The 12,220-nt window shown below is 36.8% G+C and overlaps 1 pseudogene; it reads right to left on the bottom strand.

Moving 5' to 3' along the window:
* Positions 1-564: 564 nt before the first annotated feature.
* Positions 565-11,002, bottom strand: LOC118522784 (transcription initiation factor TFIID subunit 10 pseudogene; annotated as a pseudogene).
* Between the last annotated feature and the right edge of the window lie 1,218 nt (positions 11,003-12,220).

Below are 12,220 nucleotides of genomic sequence, written 5' to 3'. Positions count from 1 at the left end.
TATAACATCACCCTATTTGTGAAAACTTTGTTTTTATTATTAAGATGTGTGTGTGGTCACCATACCCATTGTCTAGAAATAATGTGTTATAGGCTTTTATGAATAAATGGGAATATTCTAGAGAGTAAACCAGGCTAAGGGTTTGAAGAACTAAATTCTTGGCTTATTTTCTGCTTAATTTGAATAATAACCTCACACTATCGAAATCTTTGATAAACACAAATGAGAAAATTAGCCATGCTAAATGATCTCAAGAGGTCATTCAAACTTCAAAGTTCCAGACTTTGCTGGAAGACCAAGACACTGCTTCTAAACTAACAGAGGCTTCATATCAATAATACTTTTATTATTCCATTTTATTAATAAGATAGCATCATATATTTCTATACCTCAAAGTGTACTTTGATCTCTACACTTTTGATTCATGACAAAACTCTGAGTTTCTTTCATCAATGTCTTATAATTTTTAGAGCACAGGTATTCTACCTCCTTGGTTAAGTTTATTCCTAGTTATTTTATTCTTTTTGGTACCATTGTAAATGGGACTGTGTTTTTTTATTTTATTTTTTTTTCCTGTCACAATAAAGTTTTTTATGAAAACAGGCTGGCATGGGGACAAAGGGACAGATGAGTACATTTAGGTTGGGAGGTCCAGGTGAAGGAGTGCAGCTTCCTCACATTGATGCCATACTCACTGAGGGCAGGGGTCAAGTCCTCCATGGTTAGAGTGTACTTGTGGTCCTTGCTCTTGCTTGGGGAGCTGCCAGAAACCGTGCCCTTCATTTTGCAGTGCTGTACGGAATTGTTGGCAATTCATTCTGAGATGAATCTCCTGGCAGCTTGGGAGATGAGCTGAGTTATGCATGGGATGGAGGCCTCAAAGCCAGCGTGGTTCAGGTTGTAACCAGTCCCTGCATCTGGGATCATGGGCATGTAATCCTCCAGCTACATCAGGAAGTCCACCAGAGGTGTGCTGGACAGCACTGGCTTCACAACTCTGTTGGTTGGGCTCCACAGCATATAAACCCCGTTAGACATGGCCCCCTCCATGGGTGCCCCACCACCCGCTGACACTGGAGCCACCCCGCACCACTTCCGGGGGAGGGGTTCCCAACCAGCTGCCACAGGCATGTGCCCCCTGCTGCAGCTCCAGCCCCAGGACCCCTGCTGTCCTGGTGGAGCTGGCCTTGTTCTCCCCAGTAGAGCTGCGGACAGTACTGCAGGGTAAGACTGGGGGTGCCAGCCGGGCCCAGGCAGTGGAGCCATGCTCCAGGGGATGGGTTGTTTTCTTAATTTCTCTTTCTGCTACTTCCTTGTTGAGAATTCTTTTTTTTTTTTTTATCATGAGTGGATGTTGTACTTCGTCAAATGCTTTTTCTGTAACCATTTGAGGTAGTCATAATGGTTTTTATCCTTCCTCTTATTAATGTGATGTATCACATTGATTTATTTGCAAATATTGAATTACTCTTGCATCACTGGAATGAATTCTACTTAACCTGTTAAAACGGCTATTATCAAAAGACAAGAAATAACAAGTGTTGGCAAAGATGTGGAGAAAGGGGAACCCCATTCACTGTTGGTGGCTGTTAGTGCAGCCACTATGGAAATCAGTATGGAGGTTTCTCAGAAATTAAAAATAAAACTACCGTATCCAGCAATTCTACTTCTGGGTATTTATCCAAAGAAAATGAAAATACTAACTTGAGAAGATATATGGATCCCCATGATTAATACAACATTATTTATAATAGCCAAGATATAGAAATAACCTAAGTATCCTTTGATGGATGAATGATACATAGAGACAATGGAATATTACCTAGCCATAAAAAAAGAATGAAATCTTGCCATTTGCTACAATATGGATGGGCCTCCAAATTCAGGCCTGTCTAAATATAAAAGTCAAAACTTTTGTCATTATTCCAATCGCCTTTTCATCAAGAAGAAAATGTTGAAGCAGGGAGTCATGAGGATCAAAGTTAAGGCACTCTGTTTCATCTAAGTGAGTAGCCAAGGATCCAGCCAAGGATCCAAAATGGTAATCTACCATTTACATTAAAGACAGGAATCTAGAAAGTGGACCAGTAGTCCAGGAAATATGATATCTGGGTACACAGAATTATAAATGCAGATTACAGAACTTGATTCTGAAGACAGCTTTCTATCCCATCCAAGGAAGGTATTTTACTATTTTTTACTGAATAAGTCTAAGATTGCCAATAGATGATACATAGATACGTAGATACATGGGTCCAGATAGGTAGAAATAGGATATATGTAGCTTAAAAAGATGAGAAATTAGACAGTGGGTGGTAAAGGTGAAGAACAGAAATGACATCACCTATGAAAATGAGGCTGCCGCTGAATGGAAATTTAATGGGTCCTGGAGAAAGACAGACTTTGTTCACATCCAGTCCATATTATTAGCCTTGTCATCATAGGCTAGTTATGCAAACTCTGGAGCCTCTTTGTGCTTTTCTATAAAACAGAGACCATGATATTTACCATTTGTGATTGTTGTGAAGATTAGAAATAATATATCCAAAATGGCTAGCAGGGCCTCCATAAAGTAAGTACCCAATAAATGGCAATAGCGGCTGTCTTTATTATGAATACTCTTAGCCTCACATGAAGCTGCACGTCCTTGAAAAGCGAAGGGAGCAGAATGATAGATTCTGATGGCTAAATAAACTTTCCTATGCACCAGAGAACTGATAGGATAAGGCAAAAGAAAATGGATATATCAGAATAGGCAGGTTCCATTTCAAAGCACTCAAGGAATCAACAGTTTAAAAAAAAAAAAAAAAAGCTCTTATCCATTTGTGTTGAAAAAAGAGACTAACTTGGAAAGTGACATTTGTAATATTAAAGAACCTGCTCACTTCAACCTTGCTATTTTTACTATTTGGAATTTGGATCACAGGGAAAAAAGGTCTTTGAAATTTAGTTCTATGTTTCCAATTAGTAAATGGCTCCTTAAATGCTATGATTCTAACTTGGGGAGACTAAAATAACGGTTTGTAGATTTTTTTATCCTTTCTAATAATAAAAAATAACTGGTAAGTTTTTAATTTTTTAAAAGATTTTATTTATTTGAGAGAGAGAGAGCACAAGCTGGGGTGGGGGCAGGATGAGGGGCAAAGGGAGAGAGAATCAGACCCTCCACTGAACAGGGAGCCCAATGTGGGCTCGATCCCAGGACCCCGAGATCATGACCTGAGCCGAAGGCAGATGCTTAACCGACTAAGCCACACAGGCGTCCCTAACTGGTTGGTTTTTTTGGTTAAAATAAACATAGATAAATGAAAAGCTGAGAATATAGATAATCTAAAGCAAATTACATTGTTTCTTAAAAAGATCATTTTGGAATAAAATTCTGAGTCTAAGCCAAATCAAACTAGGGTCTAAGTTAATCCTTTTTGATGGCCAGTATTTTGAAAGATAAATAAAAAAGACAAAGCATTGGAATTATGTAATGTTAGCCACTGCTTGCCTGAGGTAACTTTAAAAAATGGAGTCAAAGATGAGATTTCTCGGGGCGCCTGGGTGACTCAGTCATTGAGCGTCTGCCTTCGGCTCAGGTCGTGATCCCAGGGTCCTGGGATCGAGCCCCGCGTTGGGCTCCCTGCTCCGCGGGAAGCCTGCTTCTCCCTCTCCCACTCCCCCTGCTTGTGTTCCCTCTCTCGCTGTCTCTCTGTCAAATAAATAAATAAAAATCTTTAAAAAAAAAAAATGAGATTTCTCCTACTAAAGAGAAAAATAGGAGTTTTTCAGGTTAAAAAAAAAGATAAAGAACTAATATATCTGTTCTAAGTGTACTTATAAAAGACAATAAGATGGGTAGACAGAATATCGTAAAGATGCTGACATTATGCTCTCAATTTCGTAGAATATAGCCTGCACATAGCTTCCCTAATATCATGACATGTGTAGCTTATGTGTACTCGCCAGTCTTCCCTGATGTTATGGGTATGTGTGTATAGACACCGCTTCAGAATTCAACTCGGAAATCTCATTGTGCTCTGTTTAAATGTGTGTGTTTGTATGTTGTAGGACACATAATACATTTCTACCTCAGAATAGATTTATCCTATCTTGAATAATAATTGCCTAATCCATAGTACTAACCATTTGAGCACTTTAATATGGATGAGTGATGAGGAATTAAGAACACCAGGAAGTCAAATATCCTCAAATAAGGATACATATTTAACATAAATGGTATAGAGTTGTGGCAGCCTGTGAAGGATCAGTTAAAGACTGCTTAAGCAGAAGTGACCTGGAATTTACTGTAATTACTGTGAGTCTATGGTTAATTACAGAGAAAACAAGTAGGAAATAAGAGTAAAAGATTTTATTTTCTCGATTAGGCAGGGGATCAAGCTGAGAGAGATCAATTAAGTCATGATCAGAAACACCTAGCCTATCATTACTGAAAAAATAAAAGCCACTTGCCAAAAATACTAGGCAGTAGAAGAGCAGATGGTAAACAAAGAATCTGGCTGGCAACTTATGGACAAATGGCTTGAACCAGATACCTCATGAACCATAGGCTCACTATTTCACTCTTTGTAGACGTATCAAAACATGGAATGCCTTAGCCTACAGTTTTACTGAACTTAATTTGAATGGTGGAGAATGGAGAAGGGTCATTATCAATGCAGACCTAGTGAAAATAGTAACAAATTACATCTCCAGGATTGAAACTTTTTAAATTATTTAATTACATATACTCTTTATTGGGATTAGCATTATTGAATAAATGCATTTTTAAATGTGTTTATTTTTAAATTTTTAAAGATTTTTTTCATTTATGAATTATATCCTTTTACTATTTTTTTATTATTATGTTCAATTAGCCAACATATAATTTTCCTTTCTCATTAGCCATGCCTAAGGGTAAGCTTATTTCTACAAACGGTAATGCATACTGGCCCCAACCTACCGCCTGATAATTAACCTGAATTCATTCGTCCTAATTACTAGAAATGTAGAAGAAAAAGAACTTCCTTTTTAAAAATCTGTTGATTATGATAAAATTAATGATAACACAATCATTCACTCATTTCATCTAACTTTAATTTAATAAGGCAAATCTTTATTTGGGAGAGGGAGAGGGAGAATCTTGGTCCATGTTGGACTTTACCCATAGTCAATAATAATCTGAAATTATAGAATGACATTAATAAGTTAAGATCTGTGCCCTCTTCTCAAAATAGTCTACAGGATCCACAGGATCTTTGTTTTGGCTTTGACCTTAAAAAAAATGAAATTCAAATCAACGTCACTTTAATGAGTTGAATACATGCAGGAAGACAAAAGTACAAAGAAATAGAAAACAGGATAAATTAGTTCAGATATTGAGATTAATGATTTACTTTCTTGGCTAAATTATAAAGACCACTTACAAAATTATAACTAGAGATGCTTTTCTTCTGGTTATACAGGAAAATAAAATACATTAACCTTAAAATTTGAGTAGTGTTAAAATTTAGATTTCTCCAACTACAGTATTTTCATCTTTTATTAAGCTTAGATATAAAAGTCAAAGATCGTGATGAAAGACATTCTCATTTTATAGCATTATCTTCACTTTATACTTAAATATCTATCATTTAATAGGTTCTATTGGATAAATGTGATGCCCTAATGAATAAAAAAAGCTGTGTAAGATCAAGGTTAAGTTGTTTTAGGAGACAAGCTGATGTGTGCTTGAATTCTGGTTTTTGTCGCTTAATGTCTTTTCAACTTTGAAAAGTTATTTTTAAAAACCTTGATCCTTAGGTTTTTTTTTATATTTAAAATGAAGTTAATAAAAATGTGTTTGTTGTGAAGAGTAGATGTGCTCTATTTGCAATGTTTACCATTGTACATGGTGCATGGTAAGAAGCAGTCTCTAAAGTGTTACTCCTCTTTCTCCCTCCCCTTTGCTCCTTCTACTTCTCTCTCATCTTCTTTGTATTATTATTATCACCAGTCATTTTAACATCCATTTCACTTAATCAAATGAAAACTCCATCATTCCCCTCTTTGTTTTATACAGCTGGGTAGATAAAATGGCTAAATGAGATGAATGAGCTGGACTGATTCCAGGTTAGAGCATCTAGTGACCTTGTTTACTTTAGGGTAGAGTGTAGAAAATGCTTTCAGAAAGAAAGATAACTAAATTGATACAGCCAATATAATCTTTTGTTCAACTTGCCGATCAATTTCATAGCCAAAAATGATATATAATAATGAAGATTCTACTCACCATGGATTCTTTATGGTCTCTAGTTTAAGCTCCTACTGTTATCAGATATTTTATTCGTTACTTTCATTGCTTAAATTTGACTTCATATTTGAATATTATACAGTGATGTTTACAAATGAGAATAAAATATATGAAGACATAGGGCCTTTGGGGAAAATATAATCAACTTAAGTATATGGCCCATGGTGATAGAGGTCAACCTGACCAGATAATTCATTTGTTCTTTCCATTGTTAATTGGGGCTGTATGCCTGAAGACAAGGTGTTGCCTAACAGAAATCATCAATTTTGATTTAATTCTGGATCTCATATTAAATTATATTGTGAGCTTTTAGGTGGCATTTAACTTCAGGACTAAGGAACTTCCTCTGTGAAATCTTTAAGATACCATTTTTAATTCTAAGGTAGCTACAAGGATTTTAACCTGGGAAATAAAGATTGTTGGAGAAGTAATAACTGTGAAATGAAGAATTACAATCTTTGCTTTTTGGGTTATCAGGAGTCAGATTCTGAAGCTGAGTCAATGCATTAACACATATCTGTATCTATTTCTAGATCTCATTTATATGAATACATCCCCTCCCTCCACAAAACCTATGTATATAGTCAATTTGATTTTTTGTTATACAAATGCAACTTCAGTTATCCAGAACATAAATTCATGTGATAGCCTAAGCCAATAATGAAAGGCCAAATTATATGGGGGCATTGTCTCAGGGTTTGATTATCATGATTGTAGGGTTTTCAGCCAAAAAGCAGGAAGATCTTAAGTTATATTGTGAAGTGATCACTCTTGATATTATGTCAGTGCAGAGAGACTAGTTAGGGCGCTATTGCCATAATCTAGGCAAGAGTTGCTTGTGGCTTGGACTGGTGTTATACTTTTGGAGGTAATTGTGAGTAACCACTCAAAATTGTGGGTAATTGTGAAGAGATAGCAAACAAAATATTATATGTGGAGTATTAGAAGAAGAGAGTCACCAAGGACGATTCTTCCGAGGTTTTTGTTGTTTTCTGAGCAACTTTCACACATAAGGAAAACTGTGGGAGGAGTGGTTGATGATGGGATGGGGTGGGGGGAGAAATACTATTAGTCATGTCTTGCACATTGGATTCTCCAGATGCATACAGTGAGATGCAGCTTGAGGAACAGAGAGCTTATTAGAGATCAACCTGTAAAAAGGGAAGGTGGACAAAACAAGATTGGATAGAGGAAGAAATTTAATTACAAAGCAGGACGGTCTATACTGTGACTCTGCATGTGAGAATTGCCTCTCAGTGTGTCCCGCAGAGGCTGAAATGGCTGGGCTTGTCTATCCCGACCCCCTCAGTCACTGTATGTGGCTTCCCCCAAACAAGGCACCTGTCTGCAAGTGAGGTAGACCTAAAAGACCTGGACGTTGGAGGCTGTCTGGGGACTACACAAACTGCAGCTGGGCAACAAACATGGTTTTGAAAGACCTGGGTGGTGAATCTCTGCGTCTACAACAATTGACCTCTGGCAGCCATTTTGATTCACTTTTCCATATTCATTTGGAGAGCTGCTCCTCAAGGATGCAAACGGGCCTTTCTTTCTGAGGAGAACCATACAAAACAGACATGAATTGGACAAATTACAGCTGGTGTCAGGGCTAAAAATTATGCTTCCTATCTCCCTCCTCCACTATCTATTTTCAGTTTCCCAGCTCTCTGCTACCATCTCTGTGGCCTTAGTATCTTGCATGGTGAAATTACCTCAACCCTGCTTCCAAGGGAGCCTGAGCCCTGATCCCTCTGCTCTTCTCAGAATATGGCTGTTGTTATAAATTTGCAGGTACAATTGGTCAAGGGTGTAATAAGCATCCAAATGGAACAACTGAGTTTAACATGCATTTCTTCCTGTGTCCCATTATGTAAAACAGCAGCCCTACATTCTCATAATTATCAGGGTCCATTACCTCTACCTAGGGAGTGATTCCTCTTCTTGTGTAAAAGTCCTAGAAACAAAAGGAGCCATATATGCCCAGGAAGCAGCTAAATTTTATAATTATACTTTTTTTTTTAAAGATTTTATTTATTCATTTGACAGAGAGAGACACAGCGAGAGAGGGAACACAAGTAGGGGGAGTGGGAGAGGGAGAAGCAGGCTTCCCGCCGAGCAGGGAGCCAGATGCAGGGCTCCATCCCAGGACCCTGGGATCATGACCCGAGCCGAAGGCAGATGCCCAACAACTGAGCCACCCAGGCTCCCCCAAATTTTATAATTATACTTACATATGATACTTTTATATGTCCCGGGTGAAAGTAATTTCCTTCTAAAGATCAGGATTTCTGACCTTACATAGTCCATGGCTGTGGAAACAGAAAGCATAAAATCCCACTAAAGTCATCACGAATGATAATGAGATCACTCCAGCTTCCATGCTTAGTTTCTAAATGCAAGTCTATTTCTTCTACGGGCTAAAATTTTTTTGAATTGAATATATAGTCAGTGTCCTGAAGGATAGTATCTTATCCTTTCAGAATATCTCCCTAGAGGGGACAATTCAGCTGTGCTTTCAGCAGGGGTCCCAGTGATCTATCAGGCTGGAAGCTTCCAGATAGAGACAAATGTGATATGACTAGTGGATCCCCCAGTCATAAACCCACAAACACACCTTCTTTGCTGAAAGTGGGTCCTCTAGTCTTCTGTGATGTTATGTGGGATCCCATTCCAGTGCATCAAGTATTCAGTAAGCCCTCAGAAAGTGGTGGTCAAAGTCCACGGGATAGAAAAAACAAATCCATAACCAGAATACGTGTTTTTATTTTAAAGGCCCTAGTGAAATCAGCTTTCCATTTGGTTCACTCAAGAACTGATGTCATTTGAAGACTTCACACTGCTCTCTGTGACTAGCATGTCAGAGATTAAGGCAATAATGATGATTAGATTAGTCTTGGAAAGTAGAGTCCCTGATACTGAGTTTATGTGTGGCCTCCATTCCTATAACTCTCTTTTTAGTTTATGTGTGCCCATTAAAGCAGTAATATGGTGGCTGAAGACAGAAGATAACTGACATCAACTTGCTGAGATAATATGTCTACTTAGCTGTTCAATGGGTTTTTTCCTACTTGGATGCTTTCTGGTGGATAGTAGCATCTTACACACAGATGTCCAAATGTAGAGTGATTAATTAAAGATCTGTGCTGTAAACCATAGGATGACCAACAAAAAAAATTGAATCCTTTTGTTACACAGTTACTGGAAGAGCACTGAACTAAGAATCACAAAGCACAAAGTCTCATCTTGAATATGACATTTGCAGGACCTAGACCTTGACCAATTGTAACCACATTTGTGAAAATAGGAAAGTATTGCTCTGAATGTCTCAATGTGCTATTGTGATAAATAGTAAATTTTGATGAAATTTAAGGGTTTAATTTTTTTTTAATTTGCATAATACTAATAATATGGAATAAAGATGGACATAAGCAGAAATCCATCCAATGAGGTTTTTAAGACTCTTAGTTATAAGGATAGAGGTAGAGTAATTCTCCCTTGTGGAAGTTTGATTTCCTTCCATCTCTCTTATAAGTCTACCTTGGTCTAATCATTTCTTCAAAGCGTTAGTTTCTAAAGGCTATGACCACATAAATGTCTTTCAAGTTATTTTAGAGGGTAGTTTTGCTAAATAGTTTTACCTCAACACTTAGTGATTTTAGCTTGGTACTTAGATGTCACCAGTTTTTGTATGTTTCTTTACCACCTATTCTCTGATACTAAAGCTAGGGGCACACATTTTAGTTTTTGCGGTGGTTGTTATGTCAGCATCTTACTTCTAGGTATAGTGTACATTCTCTGAATTAGATAGTGTATATTATCAAGCTACCTCCCCAACCCTGCAAAAAAATGGTTCAACATTATGAAAGTTTATTTCTCCCTATGTAACCAGCTGGCTGTGACTGGTTCAGGGCCAGGTGTGAAGTTCTGTCATCTTTTTCATCCAATGACATCCACTTCCTCTAGTCATCACCATTTTCTAGTCACTATAAAGGGACAGAAAGTACAGAGTAATGGCTTAGGCTTTAAAGAGTGATTTATAATGCACAAATTCTAACAAAAATGTAATTTGGGCTTATCACACTTGATCTGGGAAATTGCAACTAAGCACCTTAGAGGGAATTGACCAGTTATCAGCTAAGGTGAAAAAAGTGTGTCACAAAGTAATCTCGAGCCTAGGTCAAGATAAATGTAAGATAATAAGTTATAAACAGAAGAAACTAGTTGGTAATAAAACAGGAAGCAGCAGCATGTGATGGTAGCTGAGTCATATAATTAGAGATTCATGAAATAAAGATCCGTGAATTCTTATTATTGGGGACCTGCAAAATATCTACAACCGCCTAACAGACTTAATCGCGCTGTAACTCCTGTTCTGCCGTTTTTATGGAAGTACATTAAAACTTCTCTAACATCTGTTTACTCTCTTTCTTTCCTTGACTGGGATCAAGGAAGTTTTTATGCCTTACCATTTGCTGAACCTTAATAGAAAACTCAAACCAACTAATTTTCGAAGCCAAAATGACATTTAATTCAAAAGTAGCTGCCTGAAAAATATCATGTCCATCATGTTGGCCAAAATAACTTTCAAGGCGAACGTAAACCACGGAGATTCTGTCAGTACAATGACCAAAACCACTTTTGGTCCCTCATTGCCTCATCAGCACAATTTCATTGATCCAACAAAGTTATCACAAGAGATACTTGGCACCATTCATACCCGGGCATGTAGGCAAAGCTGTTGAATTTCCTGCCAATGTACAAATTTATGTCAACTTCCACCCAACGTATTTTTATTACCAGAATTGTTATGCTATGATTATTTCTCAATATGTCATAAATTGCTTATAGCTGTGCTCATATTGATGAAGTGCTTATTTACTGACACCAATTATTTCCCCTTAATCTTGTCAGATGGCTGCTGTTTAGTATAAGGTGTCCTTAATTAACAACTCAGTATAATTAAAAGTGTAATGAAAATATATTGTCAAGACTATGATCATCTCGATGTTATACAGGGCAATAGTACTGTTTCTATGAGAACGCAATGCTCAAATATTTAGGTCCTCAAAGTTTTCTCAGGGCATTTCAGGGATTAGCATTTTGAAATCATTGGCATAGAATTATAGTATTACCCTGCTAAAAATAATATATATTCCAAACAGCTGTTTGTGAAATAGTTCTCAGAAGTAGACACTTATTTTTTATGTGGAATAAAAAATGGAAGAATTTGGTAATAATTTGTTCTTAATAAGAATCAAGGCTTGAAGCCATTTCTTACTTTTAGGCTAATTATATTTCAATCAGGTCAAATTAAGCCACAAAAATTAATAGTAGTAAAATCACTGAAAACACATTAATATCTTTACTTAGACTACATCTTTGAGTTCATTCTGTCTTGGCAGTCTGTTGAGGTCCTTTAAAAACACAGGATTTGAGGTATTTGCTGCTTTGTTATCTGCTTTGAAGAAAAAATAAAACATGAAAATCTAAATAAAAAGCGTGTTCAAGCAACACTGAAAGAAAATTAGGTCACTACTTTTTCTTCTGATTTTTTTGTCTTCCTCTATATTATGTAATTTCTTATTTAACATCATCTCACATTTATTGCATTTTACTATATATTTATTAAATACTTGGGGATTTATAATAAACATATTTTACAAAATATGCACTAATTTCTTTCTGTGAATAAAAGACAGTGATCTGACACATATTTCAAAGACACTCTGTGATCTAACAAAGGAAGACTCATAATTAATTGATCAGAAATGAAATTAAGGATCTCTGCCTAATGATAAAAACACAGCTACTAAGATCATTAAATGTTACAAAGTCAGTGGAATTTTATTTTTTTCTACAGTATCAATACCCTGCATCCAATGACTACCAGGAACATACATATGACTGAATTATTTGGGCTTATTACTCATCTCAACAGAGGAA

The sequence above is a fragment of the Halichoerus grypus genome, chromosome 11 (assembly GCF_964656455.1).
Source record: "Halichoerus grypus chromosome 11, mHalGry1.hap1.1, whole genome shotgun sequence".
NCBI lineage: Eukaryota > Metazoa > Chordata > Mammalia > Carnivora > Phocidae > Halichoerus > Halichoerus grypus.
This window is presented reverse-complemented; position numbering and strand designations above follow the sequence as displayed.